The sequence below is a fragment of the Camellia sinensis genome, chromosome 12 (genome assembly GCF_055761805.1).
Source record: "Camellia sinensis isolate YWXY chromosome 12, ASM5576180v1, whole genome shotgun sequence".
NCBI lineage: Eukaryota > Viridiplantae > Streptophyta > Magnoliopsida > Ericales > Theaceae > Camellia > Camellia sinensis.
In genome coordinates this window covers 122,434,376-122,452,007 of record NC_138972.1, presented here as the reverse complement: position 1 = coordinate 122,452,007, position 17,632 = coordinate 122,434,376, and the positions used below count along the sequence as shown (strand labels likewise).

The window sequence follows — 17,632 nt, the reverse complement described above, 5'->3', positions numbered from 1 at the left end:
GTCTGGTGGGTCGAGCCATGGTGGCTTCGCTCGAGCGAGTGTTGCGTCTGGTTCTGGACCTGAGAGTTGCCTTTCTTGGCTCGAGCGAGCTTTTCTTGGCTCGAGCGGTCTGGGTTTTTCTTCGCTCGATCGAGAACTTCTTGGCTCGAGCGAGAGTTTTCTGTGTCTGGTCGCTCGAGCGACCAAGTCTTCGCTCCAGCGAGCGTGTTTTATATCAGCGGACAGTAGCGTTTTGAACATCACTTTTTCATCTTCTTTTTTTTTTATTAAACCTAGATTCGAGACTCTCTCTCTCTACACTTATATTCTCTCTAAGAATTGATCTCCCTAGAGTGTGAATCTAGCCTAGGGCCTTTGTTAAAAAGATAGAGGGCATTGAGAGCTTTGTTTTAATCTGAAAAAGTTTGGATTTGGAGCAAGTTGATCTTCGAGTCTTCATCTCCTTTTTGGCTCAAACTTCGAGGTAGGGATATCCTACTCCTTTCTATGGATTTTGTCTTTAAATTTTGGTATTTTGAGATGTTGGGGTTGGTTTGGTAATTTTGTGAAAGTTTGGGGCATTTGTGTAATTTTACAAAAGTTGGGGTTTTATTCATAATAAACCTAGATGCATGTTTGGAATAGAGAAATGGAATGAATGTTAAATCATTGATGAAAATGGGACCTAAGGGTTGAAATGTTAATTATGGGAATTGACCTAATTACATTGTTTAATTAATTGGGATAATTAATTGTGAGAAATGAGGAAATGAAATGTTGATTGAATATCCATTGTGCATTTATTTTCTGTTTAGAAATAACTGCTTTGGGCTATCGGTGGAGGATAGTCGTGATTGTTGTAGACAATGCATGATGATTAGGCAAACTGAAACTAATCAATGAAGTGTGTCATGGAACTTGACGGTTGATAGAATACATTAACTATATGTATTGGGTGATTGTATATAGAACCCTTGTGTTTGTATACGTTATGTGTAGAGGAGGAGATGGGGGATGTACTCCGCGGTTTAGGGGAAGATAGGGGATGTACCTCTAAACCGGATAGTGTTGGGAGAAGATAGGGGATGAACTCCGTAGATACAGCTCATATGCTTGTCTAAAGAAGTGAAGATAGAGCTTATATGCTTATCTTTGTGATGTGGGGATATAGCTTTTATGCTTATCTGTGGATATTGTGGTTATACATATCTGTTGTAGAATGTGGGGATATAGCTTTTATGCTTATCTGTGGATATTGTTGTTATACATATCTGTTGAGAATGTGGGTAGTGCTTATATGCCTATCCGTTGAAAAAGGGAAAATGAAAGGAAACTTGGGCTCATAAGTCGTATGACATAAATATGTGATTTTTGTGATTGTATTAGTGTTGGCCATCTATCAATTGCTAATATTTTAGTCATTGTTCATGGTTGGTTTAGTGTATTTCTACTGGGCTGTGGCTCACCCTATATGGGAATATCATTTTCAGGTGCAGGTAGCATGCCACCTCCAAGGACATAGCTGGGAGGCTAGAGGCGGACATACTTTTGTCGCTTAACTTTTGATGTATTACATGTAACTTCAAGCCAAGGGCTTAATGTGTAAACGAGTTAGTACTCTTTTGTTGTAACCAAGTGTTAACTTGGAAAGCTGTAAGCCCGTAGGGCATTTTGTTTTGATGTTAACATGTAATACTTATGTAATAGAACTCTAATGAATAAAAGAATGTGGTTAGTTTATATGTAAATGCATGTCTTGTATGATGGGTTTAATGTTGTCATTTTGAGGGCGTTACAGAACGACTGTCATGAGGTTGGCGATTGGGATTTTTGAAACAGTCACTCTGATAGTGGCCAAGACCAGTCTTGTTGCACCACTTACAAATCCGGATTGGACATGTAAGTAAACTATGATTGGAGTTATGGCAATAAGTACATGATTGTGCAACGGACGATTTGCTAGGCTGATGAGAAGTAGCAAGAACATTGTGAGTCTGTGGAGTTTTGAGAGAGCCAAGACGAGTTTCTTCAGAAAGGAGTTCGGAGATGGCATGTTCTAAGGTTGGAAGCGGATGACGATGGAGAAGAGAAGCTCGAACAGGTTCAAAATCATCCCGAAGGGCCATCAGAAAGGATATCAAGCGTTGTTCATCTCGATATGTAGAGAACTGACTAGCATCTTCCTTGCAGTTCCATTTAGGTTCAAACAAAGACAGTTGATCCCAAATAGCATACATCTGGGACAGAAAAACATTGATAGATTGACCGGACTCTTGTCGCATGTGATGCAGTTGGCTAAGAAGTTGATATTGGTGAGCAAGAGCAGTGGTGCTATAACGAGTCTTTAGAAAATCCCAGATTTCCTTTGCTATGTCAAAGCGCCCAAATTGAAGATTAATGGAGACAATGGAAGTATTACGGCACCATGTGATGACTTGATGGTTTTTACTATCCCAATCATCAAGTCGTTCTTCATATTTAGAGGCAAGTTCATCAGTATTTTTGACAGGTTTGACAGTATCACCAGTAACAAGACGCCACAACTTCTTCCCTTTGAGAAAACTAGACATGGCTTGAGCCCAAATGGTGTAATTAGAACCATCAAGAATGATGGAAATTGGTTGGGCCATATTAGAACGATCCATAGAAAGCAATAAAAAAGAAATAACAAGGTGAGAAGAATGGAGACGTGGTGTTGCTAAACTGGGTGTAAGGGATAGAGCAATATTTGTGGACTGCCGGAATTAAGAGGATCAAGGATTTTGACTCTAAGCTCTGATACCATGTTAGAATAGTAGAGAGAGAGAATAATATGTATTGTATTGAATTAATGATTTTACAGTACAAAGCTATGGGTATATATATAGGATTATGTAGGAGTGTTGTACAAAGGAAAGGGAAAGAATAAGGTAGGAAGAGAATAAGGTAAGGAAAGAATAAGGTAGGGAAAGAAAAAGGCAAGATTTGAACATACCTAATAGGGAGGAGCCTATAATCTAAATATGGAATACAATACAAAGAATAATATATACATATATAATATGTTAATTATATACATATATAATATATTAATATATTTCATATATTAACAGAACCAGTTATATAACGTGATTTGAAAATTTAGACAAAGGAATTAAAAGGAGATTTTGATTAAAAAAAAAACAAGAGTGCTAAGTGTAGTTAATATTATCACATCATTGTTCATCATTAGTTTTCGAAACAATAACGTCATAAAAATGGGTCTGATTACAACATGACTCGAAGTGTGAGGTGGAAATTGAGACAATTTCAAAGTCAATGGGCAAAATCAAATTAGATATAAAATATAAGGGTGCATAATGAAATTTAAGCTGTATAGATATGTATATAGTTGTTTGCATCAAGAAGCACTTTGTTTTGTTTTTCATTTGAAGATTTATTTTTATTTATTTTTTTTTTTTTTGTGATTGGATATGAAGATACATTGGTGTAGGAGAATCAGAAGATGTGCAGCTATTTTACTACTTCATTGAGTCAGAGAGGAATCCAAGTGATGACCCATTAATGCTTTGGCTTACTGGAGGTCTTGGTTGTTCTGCTCTTTCTGGCCTCATATATGAAATAGGTACATATTGTTTGAACGTGTCCCACATCTTTTGAAATTGTCCCATTTGTACTGGTTATAAAGCTCTAATTTCTCTCTTCTTAATACCTGGATTTTAAGAAAAAGTGTGAGCTATACTTTTCAACTTGGTATCAAAACTTGGTTGGGTATGTGATTGGTGTGCCGTTGTCTGGCTATTGTATGTTGTGGTCTAGGAGGTGTGTTGAAATGTGTCTCACATCACCTAAATGTGTCTGACATCACCTGTGGAATTGTCCCATTTGAGCTGATTATAAGGCTCTAGTTTCTCTCTTTTTAATATTTGGGTTTTAAGAAGAAATGTGAACTGATTTTTTCAACTCATATAATCATAACTATTCGAATTTTAACCTGCATCGTATGATTTTAAGATTTTAATTGCGTTAAACAATGTGAATCATAGTTGGATTTTAAATTTAGTATGATCTACGATTTCAATTTTACTATGATCCTGATTTTACCAAATTTTTTTCTTATTATTTATTTTGTTATATATATGTGTGTGTGTGTATGTTTATATCAATATATAAAAAATTGACTACAAACGCATTTTTCAGACATCTATAGTATATGTTAATTTAGAAGATGCATTATGTCAAATTTATCATTTAATGATTTAAAATTATTTAACATAGATTATCATTAACAATAATTTTTTTTAATTTTATTTTGCATTAAAAGTAAAATATTAGGATTCTCGATCCAATTTTAATATCCAATCCACGGAACCCTTCCAACGATCCCACCTAGGATCCCAGTTTTAACAACTTTGCATGCAATTGTTACATATGAGTGTACTTAATCGTTGCTTTGATGTATTGCTTCATTTGTTTCGGTAAAAAATATTTCTACATTTCTAGTATTTGGTACTACAGAAAATGAAAGTCAATACAAAACAATTTCTATGATGAATAGAAAACAAGATTCGTTGAGGTGAAAAATGTTTTTCACTTTAAAAATGTGAAAAATATTTTCTAAATTAAAGTCTCGTCAGTGCTATCATATTATTGCCACAGTTACCACCCCTACCACCACCACTTTCCCCATCACTACATGTTCCTCCACCTAACGACCACAACTAAGACCACCACTGATGTATTAGTTTCGAGGTTGCAGCTAACCATAAAAAAATATTTTATGATTTTTTTTTTTCCCTAATAAAAATGCTATGTGACAATCTAACTTTTCTAAGAAGAACTTAATATATATATTTTTTTCATCAATGTGTAGGTCCATTAGCTTTTGACTCTGGAAATTCCAATGGGCACATTCCAACATTTGTATTGAACCCATACTCATGGACAAAGGTATAAAGTTGGATAAATTACAGTTTGCACACAAAAGCATCAAGGTTTTCGATTTTTTTTTTAATTTTTATTTTCCTTGAACTATTGAATTTTTGTCAATGTGGTCCAGTTGACAGTCGTCATCAAATTCTTTAACATAAAATGTCATGTGACACTTGAAAGGTCAAATGAAAAAAAAAAAAAAAAAAAAAAAAAAATTGTAACACTTGAAAGGTCAAAGTAGGAAAGTGTAATGCTTAAGGATTCAAAGTAGAAGTGTTGATACCATGTGGCATTTTTTGTTAGAAAACTAGGCAACAGTTGCTAAGAACATCTCCAATTGACTAACTGAATGAACATCTTTAATCGCTTCAACTAGTCTCCTCTCAATTTGTTTCTCTAGCCATGATGCTGATTATTTTGCCTCTCGACTTCTTCTTAGAACATCTCAATCAGGAGAGACATTTAGAGTAGAAAAGTTTAATGTAATGTTTAAGGAGTCAAAGTAAAAAAAACTGTTGATACCACGTGACATTTTTCATTAGAAAATCAGACAGCAGTTACTAATAACATATCAAATAAACTAACTAAATGAACATCTTCAGTCAATTTAGCTAGTATCCTCTCATTCACTTCTCCAACAACCATCATGCTAGCTATTTTGCCCCTCCTTCTTTTAGAACATCTCAATCAGGAGAGACATTTTAAGCATTTTTGTTCTCGAATAAGTTTTTGAAAGAATGGAATATGAGGCACATGATTTTTGTTCTCGAATTTCTACATCTTCTATTCTATTGCACTTCCAGTCATAATTATGTATGGAGATTTTCAAATGAAAAATAAATTCACCAGAGTGGCTTCCATAATACTATACAATGCCCCTTCCCTTATTTCTTTATTGTCCACAATTCCCGATGGGCATCTGAACAAAAACAGTTTGAATGAACCATTTTTTTGGGTTTCTTTGACCTTTCCTCATTTTTCACCCAGTGGTCAAATCATTTGTTTAATGATTTCACCTTTTATGTGTTTTGATGATATTACAGGTTCTTGCTGTGAAGAAAATAAATTCATCTGCTCTTCCAAATCACTTGTCTGAAGATTTTATGGATATAGTTTCAGACGTATCCCGGTTGCGGCATCCAAATATAACAGAGCTTGTTGGTTATTGTTTAGAGCATGGACAGCACCTGCTGGTATATGAGTTCCATAAAAATGGTTCTCTTTATGACTTCCTCCATCTCTCAGATGAATTTAGCAAGCCATTGACCTGGAAAAAACGTGTCAAGATTGCTTTAGGGACTGCACGTGCACAAGAGTAAGTTGAAAGAGAGATTGGAGAGCAGTTGACATCTTAACTTGTTCTATTCCCACATCGAAATATTAGAACATAGTTTTGTTCCATTTAAAGAGCCACCCAATAGGTTAATATCGCCGGGCGTGGTAACGCAAGCCTATCACTCAAGTGAGGGTATTAAAGTGGTTGGAAGTTGGTCTAGTCCAGCAGGCTGTCCCTGATGAGGTTATTTACTGGCCCGCCCATCCTAAGGTAGGAGTTGGGCTTTGAAGAATTGCTAGAAGCAGGTTACAGGTTTGCAGGTGGAAGAATTGCTGGAAGCAGGTTACAGGTTTACCTCCCACTCTTGTCGGTGGATGGATTGCGGGCCGGCCGGTGCTCCTCAGGTCCATATCTGCTGGGCCGTTCTCAATATGACAACCATTTTTTTGTGTTTTTTTTTTTTTTTTAACACTTGATATCTGGTGGCTGCCCCTTCTTGGTGGCCTGTCTCCCACAACAACAGCCACTTTTTTTTATAAACTTTTTTCGTTTTTTTTATGGCCCAACTCCCTAAATGCATTATTACTTGTCCTAATTATGAAAATGACAACCATTTTTTTTGGTGATTCTATTTGCACTTAAAAAATAATTGAGTACACCTAATTAAATTTTAGAAATTTTAATTCATATTATATGCTAATTTACATTTATTAATAAGGAAAACACATATTAAATCCTAAAATAAAATATCTTTTTTTTCATGGCACACCCTAATTACTTATATGTATTATTTAGATTCAAGTCTCTTATCTTCTTCCCCAAATTTCAATTATTTTATCTTTTTCTTTCTCACTCTAAAATTTCAATTCACCTTACCAAAACTTACCATTATCAACACCATTGTTTCTTTTTGTGTTTATAGCAATCCCGGGTTTACCCTTGTTGTACAGTGATCCGGACATGTGTCCGTGGATGTTGGTTGTTGTTTATTATCGTGTTTGCATCCTTTGTACTTTGTATATTGAGTTATGGGATGTGTTGGGCAGGTTTGTTACAGGTTGGTTGCGTTTGGGAGCCTAGTGTTGCTGCCCAGATTTTTGGTCCTTCGCTCGAGCGAGGAGTTTGTCGCTCGAGCGAGAGTAGTGTTGCACCTAGTTCTGGACCTGAGAGCTGTCTTTCTTGGCTCGAGCGAGCTTTTCGTGGCTCGAGCGGTCTTGGTTTTTCTTCGCTCGATCGAGAACTTCTTGGCTCGAGCGAGAGTTTTCTGTGTCTGGTCGCTCGAGTGACCAATCCTTCGCTCGAGCGAGCGTGTTTTATATCAGCGGACAGCAGCGTCTAAAACATCACTTTTTCACTCTCTTTTTGATCCAAAACCCTTAATCCGAGCCCCTCTCTCTCTAAACTTGCACTCTCTCTAAGGTTTGATCTCCCTAGGGTGTGAATCTAGCCTAGGGCCTTTGTTAAAAAGATAGAGGGCGTTGAGAGCTTCGATTTAATCTGAAAAAGTTTGGATTTGGAGCAAGTTGATCTTCGAGTCTTCATCTCCTTTGTGGCTTAAACTTTGAGGTAGGGATATCCTACTCCTCTCTATGGGTTTTGTCTTTAAATTTTGGTATTTTGAGATGTTGGGTTTGGTTTGGTAATTTTGTGAAAGTTTGGGACTTTTGTGTAATTTTACAAAAGTTGGGGTTTTATTCATAATAAACCTGAATGCATGTTTGGCATAGAGAAATTGAATGAATGTTAAATCATTGATGAAAATGGGACCTAAGGGTTGAAATGGTAATTATGGATAATGGCCTAATTACATTGTTTAATTAATTGGGATAATTAATGGTGAGAAATGAGGAAATGAAATGTTGATTGAATATCCATTGTGCATTTATTTTCTGTTTAGAAATAACTGCTTTGGGCTATCGGTGGAGGATAGTCGTGATTGTTGTAGACAATGCATGATGATTAGGTAAACTGAAACTAATCAATGAAATGTGTCATGGAACTTGACGGTTGATAGAATACATTAACTGTATGTATTGGGTGATTGTATATAGAACCATTGTGTTTGTATACGTTATGTGTAGAGGAGGAGATAGGGGATGTACTCCGCGGTTTAGGGGAAGATAGGGGATGTACCTCTAAACCGGATAGGTATTAGGAGGAGATAGGGGATGAACTCCGTAGACACAGCTCATATGCTTGTCTAGAGAAGTGAAGATAGAGCTCATATGCTTATCTTTGTGAAGTGTGGATACAGCTTGTATGCTTATCTGTGGATATTGTTGTTATACATATCTGTTGTGAAATGTGGATATAGCTTGTATGCTTATCTGTGGATATTGTTGTTATACATATCTGTTGAGAATGTGGATATAGTTTTTATGCTTATCTGTTGAAAAAGGGAAAATGAAATGTAATTGGGACTTGTAAGTCGTTGACATAAATACGTAATTTATGTGATTGTATCAGTGTTGACCAACTATCAATTGCTAATGTTTTAGTCATTGTCCATGGTTGGTTTAGTGTATTTCTACTGGGCTGTGGCTCACCCTATATGGGAATATCATTTTCAGGTGCAGGAAGCATGCCACCTCCAAGGACATAGCTGGGAGGCTAGTGGCGGGCATAGTTTTGTCGTTTTACTTTTGATGTATTACATGTAATTTCAAGCCAAGGGCTTAATGTGTAAACGAGTTAGAACTCTTTGTTGTAACCAAGTGTTAACTTGGAAAGCTGTAAGCCCGTAGGGCATTTTGTTATGAGGTTAACATGTAATACTTATGTAATGGAATTCTAAAAAATGAAAGGAATGCGGTTAGTTTAAATGTAAATGCATGTCTTATCTGATTGGTTTATTGTTATTATTTTGAGGGCGTTACAATGTTGTTACTTACAAATAGAAGAAAGTTTGAACAAAATCAAATGACGAATGAGAACAATAATCAAAACTATTTTTTGAAACAATCCATCAAAGGTGATGTAAGTATTCACATAAATATCGAATTACAATTATTAATTTTTGTGTTTAGGGTATTATTTAGATAAAAGAAAAAACTCTTTAAAATTGCATTTGAATTCGAAAAATTAAAATAAGAATTTGAGGCTAAGATAAACAAAAATTATAAGAAACTATATATAGATACTGTACTAAAATATATAAGGAGAGACGAGAGAGAGAACTGGGCATCGTTCAAAAAAAAAAAGAAAAAAGAAAAAAAGAACGAACTGGACAACCCATCAATCATCTTCTCAATGGGCACTTGGCATGGTGAACAGAATAATTGCTGACACTTTTCAGAAAAATCCTTTTCATAAATCAATAAAATAACTGCTTTATATATTCTCATAAAAAAATAAAAATAAATTAGTGATGGTTTAATTGATATTGAGAAATCTGTATGTGAATAAATAGTTGTGAGAAATCTATTTAAGAATTTTTGAAAAGTTTTTTGTAAAGTGGTGTAATTTGAAATTTTTGACTTGTTTATTATTTGGGTGTATCTAGAAGGATAATTTAGGAAAAACATAGGATGTTTTGAGAATAAAATATAACCTTAAATAATTTAATGGGATGTATTGATAATTGAACGTACTTAATGATTTTTTTGGGTGGAAATAGAATCCTTCACTTTTTTGTTTTTCTTACACTCGGGGGCCCAATATCTGATTTACATTTTCCCTTTTTTGGGCCAAATAATATATGGTGGCCTGTCTCCCTCAATAAGAGCCATTTTTTTTTTAATTTAACTTTTTAAATTTTTTTTATGGCCCAACTCCCTAAATGCATTATTACTTTTCCTAATTATGAAAAAAATATAGACTCTGTTTGGTTTCATTTTCTTATTTTTAGAAATTTTTTTAAAATTTAAAAATTAATTTGGTAAAAAAAAAATTGTTTTAATTATTTTATATAATTTTATTATTTGAGATGACATAAATAATTTTTAAAATTCAAAAAAAAAAATTCATATTTATTTTCGTTAAACTATATATATTTTTAATTTTGAAGATAGTTTCATAATAACCAAACAAACATGTGTCCAAATAACAAAAGATAATTTGTTTTTAGAAATATTCTCTTGCAAACCAAACTCATCTTTGATCTTCCCTAAAGGAAACTTTTTTGATCATCCATCTCATGCTTCTTTGATTTTTATTATGACTTATTTTAAATAAATAAAAAAGAAAAAGAAGTCATTCATCCTTGGGACCCTTGCAATACATTTCTTTTTTTAGGTGGATAAGTCATAAATAAAAACAGAATATAAACACAAATACAAGGGGCATGCCCCAAGTCCTAACCCCAGCTATACAAGCAAGAACAACCAACCTAAAAATAGCCTAAAAAGGCATGCCAAACAGAGAACAGGTTGATACAAAAACAGCTTCAACTAACAAAACTAAGATATATATAGAACCTGAAAAATCCAAGGCTATTAACTGGATAAAAATGTATAAATAAAAATGTATAACCTGGAAAAATGGTACCATTTGGGAGAAGACAAAAATGTATAAATAAAATAAATAAATAACTAGCTTTTTTTACTCCATATAAAGCGGGGACCTTTTGCTCGAGGGGTAGGGAAGATAGCGACAGGTAGATAGATTGTTTTGTTATAATAAAATAAGAATTAATGTAACTCTTATGAACAAAAAAAAGAAAAAAAAATGGTATCGTTTCATAGCATGGTAGGCACGGCAGCAAGGAATGATGGACCGCAGTGACCCCTTGTTTGCTGCCGTGCCTGCCATGCTATGAAACGGTACCATTTTTCTTTTCCTTTTTGTTGGTTCAAAATTTAGTAGCAATTTAAAAGCATGCATTTATGACTACGAGAATGAGCATGAATTAATTGAAGCTTAGAATTCTTTGATTGATAAATACAACTTGCAACAGAATGAGTGGATGAAAAGAACTTGGAGAAAAAAATAGCAGTGGGCGCACATGTGTATGAAGTGGGTATTTACCGGAGGAATGCGAAGCACACAACTTAGTGAAAGTCTGAATAGAACATTAAGGGGATATTTGAAAAGGTGATCGTAACATTGTTCAATTCTTTACTCACTTCAATCGGATTGTTGTAGTAAACGGTATAAGGAAGTTTCTGCAATATATGATTCTAGACAAAAGTTGCCTAGAATGTGGTATAAAGACCGAGTTTCTAACATGAACAAAAAAATGTGTCAAGTTTCTAATGAGGGCACGTATCCCATCTCAAAAATCTTAGATATTTGGTACGTGATGCGATAACAATATCCTCACCTTCCTAATGTTGACCTTCATAATGAAACATATACTTTTGATGATTAGTGTGACCTCCTCCCCATGTAAGGTACATATATCATCATATCATATCAGTCTTTTTGTTTGTACAGAAATCAATCACCAAATCGAATTTAATTATTTTAAATGAATGTGAGATTTATAAAATATGAAACTCATATTAAATGAGAGAATTATATCCAATTCTGAAATCAGTTTGTGTATTCTTATACATTTTCACATGATATAATTAGCCTCACTTCACAATTTAGTAAATGATTTACAGAACAAGTAATGAGGGTATTTCCTGTGTTCACAGTGGCGAATGTCAACCAATATTTGTAGTTCGAATACTCCATTGTGTATCTACATTAGTTGAAACAGATAATAAAGAAGGTTAAAAAGTTTGTAATTTCATATTGATATCTCATTTTTCAAATGTAAAAGTAAGTTTATTTATTTATTTATTTATTGTCAATCAATAAGAGATTATATACAATACGAAGAGAATTACATTTGAATAATCATAGTCCAATAACAACCAACCCAACAAAGAGATGCTACAATCAGAAGGGAAAAAAAAAGCCCAACAACAAACTTGAGAGATGAGAAATAATAGCAATGCTATGGACCTAGAAAATTTTACCTATAAAAATATTTATAAAAATCATTGTGGTTGAAATTTATTTCAATGATAGGTCTTACTATATAAAAATTGAATTTGGACCACCCATCATTTTTCAGTCTAAATTTCTAGACAATTTTTTTGAATTCCTAGAAATAAATAACACCGCAAAAAGTCTCAAAATTGGAGAAAAAATGATGAGTTAATTAAACTAAGACTCCTTGAACTATTAGTGAATATTACTTTACCTTCCTCATCTACAAACCTGTACATGTTGATCTCCTGAATTTAAAAAAAAAAAAAAAAAAAAAAAAAAAAAAAAAAAAAAAACACTCTTTTGGAGGTGTTTTGGAGGGGTGAAAGTGATATATTTTTATAATTGACTCAAAATGTACAATTTTATAGATGAAGGGATAAAGTAATAGTCATTAATAGTTGAGAGGGTCTTGTGTAAATAACCCACAAATATCAATTATTGAGCTTCCAAATAGAAGTGTACAGGGGTGGCCAATTGAAGCCAATTGAGCCACCCCACTTGGTTCAATTGTACCAATTATCTCCTTACATTTATAGTCAAATTGCAATGTCGATCTTTTGTAAGTAGTCGATTTTATGAATTGACGGAAAATGCCTGACACGAAAAAACCAAAATGTGTTACATGGCCATTTCCCATCAGTCCATGTAATGACAATTTACAAAAAAAATGAAAATAAAAAAATGAAGCAATTATTCAATAATATAGGTGGCACTGACGTGGCATTGCCATAAGCGACATTGAATAATTTGTTTAAAATATTACATTACAACTTGATGGTAGTAGTGTAATAATTTTTAAGTTAAGAATAATCTAAAATTGAGAGGATTAATTAGGTAGTAAGAAGGTACTAACCCTGATACTTGACCATCAACAAACCATGGTTTCCAGTCACTTGACTTAGGTAAATGAAGAGATTTTATCCATGCTAATGTACCCATGTGTGGAATAAGCATGTCGTGATCACTGCTGTGTGAAGAAAAATTGTGTGCTTCTAAAACAAAAAAGAAAAAGAAAAAAAGTTAGCATTGGTCAAAAGCTCATGCATATGTATTTACAATGTTTGTTTAGGACATGTCATTGAAATTGAATAAATAAAAATATGTAGTTCTCTGTCTGGCAAAAAATTAGTGTCCAAATTAATAATTTACTTGGACATGACATCCTTGTAAAGGGGATTATTGAATCCTAAGAGGGGGTATCCGATACAAACTATGAATTACGAAGAGATTTGAAGTAATTGATTCAATTACAAAATATATAAATTTAACTTTGTACCCTTACATCTTACATTCGATCCCACCTTGTCTTTGACTTTTTAATTTTCTCAATCCGCCTCCAAATTTTGAATCAAATTGCAATTTAGCCCGTTTTTAAGATGTAGTTTTGAAAACTAACAGAGAACAACCATGTAATAATATTAATTACAATTAGCACTCATGCACTTTTACACAAAAATCCACTTTAGTCCATTCACTTTAGTCATTAGCACCTTGGACTTTTATTGAAATTATACTTTACTATCTCCACTTTAGTGCCTCTCAATTTTTAAAACAACATTATAAGATTGAATCCAATTGCAACTTACCTCGAAATCTATGGGTTAATTGGGACAATTAAGAAGTCGAGAGGCAAGTGAGATTGAGCGTAAAGTACAGGGGTGTTAAGTGAAATTTGCCCTTATAAAATTGAGAAGATTATCTCAATATCTTCTTATAATCTTGAATCAATCCAAATGTGAAATAGAATATACAATTCAAAGAGATTGAAAATCTAAAGAAATGTTATCTAATCTAGTCCGCTCAAATAAACCTGGCCTTAAATTGTGTTTGGATCTTGAATTTAAGACAGTTATAATTCAATCATACAACAAGATATGAAATGTTAAAAAAAAAAAAAAAAAAAAAAAAAAAAAAAAGGAGAGGTTATATTTCCTGTATATGAGAGCTCGAGTATCTTGATTTGTAAGATTCTTATGATAATCGATGGTACTTTGGATATCATTTGTATAAGATAAGCTCATATTGCATCTTACCCACTGTTTGATTGTTCCCTAATTGTCAACATAAAAATATTTATTAATAAAATTTGTCTCAAAAAACAATTATTCATTGAATTAGTGTACATAGTAATGCTAAGTGCACTCAACATTAATACTATTAATTAATGTACTTACCTCTTGAATATGAAGAGCTTTTTGGACAGTTTCATCGTTCGCCCAAAAGTAAGAGAGCAAATAATCTTGATTCTACGAAACAACAAAAGTGGTTAAACATGTTTGTCTGTATGTCATTGTGAGAGGGAAATTTAGAGAAAATAATAATAATAATAATAATAATAATAATAATAATAATAAGGAATGAATTTCTCTCCAGTTAGTAAAATTGATTAATTGGACCACCAGTCGTCTCATTGTGAGTCCAGCCTCGGCCCACCTTAGTGATCTAAACTTTGTCAGTCCTCCAAGCTGATCATCCACACAATAAATCAAGTTGATCAAAGAAATTGAATTGCATTTGTCTTAAAACAAATACAATGCTTTGGGAATAGACTATCTATATTTTTACGACAAATGTAATCCGATTGTGTGACTCTTGATGCCCAATCAATCTGATTTTTTGTTTGGATAATCATCTATTTGTTATTTGATTTTGTTATTTGATTTATTAATTTACCATTATCAATCTTATTCGTTATTTGATTTTGTTCAAACTTTCTTCTATTTGTAAGTAACAACACAAAAAGAAACAATGGTGTTGATAATGGTAAGTTTTGGTAAGGTGAATTGAAATTTTAGAGTGAGAAAGAAAAAGATAAAATAATTGAAATTTGGGGAAGAAGATAAGAGATTTGAATGTAAATAATACATATAAGTAATTAGGGTGTGCCATGAAAAAAAAAGATATTTTATTTTAGGATTTAATATGTGTTTTCCTTATTAATAAATGTAAATTAGCATATAATATGAATTAAAATTTCTAAAATTTAATTAGGTGTACTCAATTATTTTTTAAGTGCAAATAGAATCACCAAAAAAAATGGTTGTCATTTTCATAATTAGGGCAAGTAATAATGCATTTAAGGAGTTGGGCCATAAAAAAAATGAAAAAAGTTCATAAAAAAAAGTGGCTGTTGTTGTGGGAGACACGCCACCAAGAAGGGGCAGCCACCAGATATCAAGTGTTAAAAAAAAAAAAAACACAAAAAAATGGTTGTCATATTGAGAACGGCCCAGCAGATATGGACCTGAGGAGCACCGGCCGGCCCGCAATCCATCCACCGACAAGAGTGGGAGGTAAACCTGTAACCTGCTTCCAGCAATTCTTCCACCTGTAAACCTGTAACCTGCTTCTAGCAATTCTTCAAAGCCCAACTCCTACCTTAGGATGGACGGGCCAGCAAATAACCCCATCAGGGACAGCCTGCTGGACTAGACCAACTTCCAACCACTTTAATACCCTCACTTGAGTGATAGGCTTGCGTTACCAAGCCCGGCGATATCAACCTGTTTGGTGGCTCTTTAAATGGAACAAAACTATGTTCTAATATTTCGATGTGGGAATAGAACAAGTTAAGATGTCAACTGCTCTCCAATCTCTCTTTCAACTTACTCTTGTGCACGTGCAGTCCCTAAAGCAATCTTGACACGTTTTTTCCAGGTCAATGGCTTGCTAAATTCATCTGAGAGATGGAGGAAGTCATAAAGAGAACCATTTTTATGGAACTCATATACCAGCAGGTGCTGTCCATGCTCTGAACAATAACCAACAAGCTCTGTTATATTTGGATGCCGCAACCGGGATATGTCTGAAACTATATCCATAAAATCTTCAGACAAGTGATTTGGAAGAGCAGATGAATTTATTTTCTTCACAGCAAGAACCTGTAATATCATCAAAACACATGAAAGGTGAAATCATTAAACAAATGATTTGACCACTGGGTGAAAAATGAGGAAAGGTCAAAGAAACCCAAAAAAATGGTTCATTCAAACTGTTTTTGTTCAGATGCCCATCGGGAATTGTGGACAATAAAGAAATAAGGGAAGGGGCATTGTATAGTATTATGGAAGCCACTCTGGTGAATTTATTTTCCTTTTTTTCTCCTCTTGGTCTTCAAAATTAACAATTCAAGTAGTACAAGCAAAGCATGTGCATGTTTGACATAGATGTTTCTTAATGAATGATGATCCCTACAACTAAACACTCTTCCCTACTTCAAATTTTCCATGTTGCAGGAACATAATTATCTGTCATAAATAAATATACTATTCACCAACAGATTAAGAAACTGTAAGCATTAAACTCAAGAGAGTACCTTTCCGTCATCAAACTGAGCCCGATAAACACATCCAATGGACCCCTCGCCGACAAGAGTTTCAACACTAAAGCTGTCTGTAGCCATCTACAGGTCTGCTATTTAATATGATATAGCATTTACTAGAGGTGTATGGACTTGGGAATAATGGGAACAATGGGTTTCCTTGAGAAATCATCTTCATCAAATGATTTGTAACGATCAATAGGTGGAGGTCTTAGGTTCATTGAGGCTGAAGTTTCAAATGTTTTTGTGATGACTGTGGATGGAGTTTGAATGGCAGCAAAAATGATGCCACAGAGTTAAAAATACCAAAAAAAAAATTAGAATTCAGTACATTTTTTGTATTCTTGTGTATTTATTAATTTTTTAAAATATTTTTATTTTTTAGATACATCTAAGTGAGGTGCATCTAAAAAAATATTTAAAAAAATGTTTAAAATTTTAAAAATATTCACTAAGAACAAAAAAAAATTTAAAAAATAAAAAATTCAATTTCTAAAAAATCGAATTCAGAAAATTCCAAACCAAACATAGGTATTATTTTTTTGTCTTTAATTAGAATTGATCCCTTGATCTTAATTAGTTGTCGAAAAATGCTTGGTACTCCTTTTTTTTGAAGACCCCCGTGACCCCATTTGGATCTCAATCATTGTTGTTAATTGTCTGCGATAAAAATTAATTTTCTCACCTCCCAATTAGACATTTATAAACGTGAATAATTAAGCTAACTCAATTAATTGTTCTCAATTTGAGGATTGTGCCTTAACCAAATGATTACTTTTCTTTTTACTGTCCGAATGTAAAATATTTATTTTGTCCCCAAAAAAAAAAAATTGCTTATATTTAGTTAACGATTTTTTTATCATCTATTTTAACTATTTAATTTAACAAATTGATTAACAATAAATTGATAGTGTAAGAACGAACATACATCAAATTGATAATTGATGAACAAAATACACAAAATCATGAACATCTATCTTTAGAATAAATAGTAAAATTAATCCTTTTAGAAAATTATAAGATGCCAAATGCAATTTGATTTTTTTTTTTTTTTTGAAGTGAAACTTTGTTTTGGCTGTGAAAAAATCATAAGTTGTAAAATGTAATTTTAAACGAAGTATTTTCAGATTGAAATGCAATTTTAAAGAGTTTTTTCTTTTATCTAAATAATACCCTAAACACAAAAATTAATAATTGTAATTCAATATTTATGTGAATACTTA

At 33.2% G+C, this 17,632-nt stretch overlaps 2 pseudogenes across 1 annotated transcript; both read right to left on the bottom strand.

Moving 5' to 3' along the window:
* The window catches only part of LOC114256761 (mannosyl-oligosaccharide glucosidase GCS1-like), a 357,500-nt pseudogene that overhangs the window by 288,197 nt on the left and 51,671 nt on the right, over positions 1-17,632 (bottom strand).
* On the bottom strand, positions 15,694-16,537 carry LOC145804351 (protein STRUBBELIG-RECEPTOR FAMILY 6 pseudogene; annotated as a pseudogene). The gene is made up of 2 exons (XR_014345980.1): positions 16,404-16,537; positions 15,694-15,969 (listed from the first exon to the last, which is right to left on the bottom strand). The product of XR_014345980.1 is annotated as a protein STRUBBELIG-RECEPTOR FAMILY 6 pseudogene (transcript).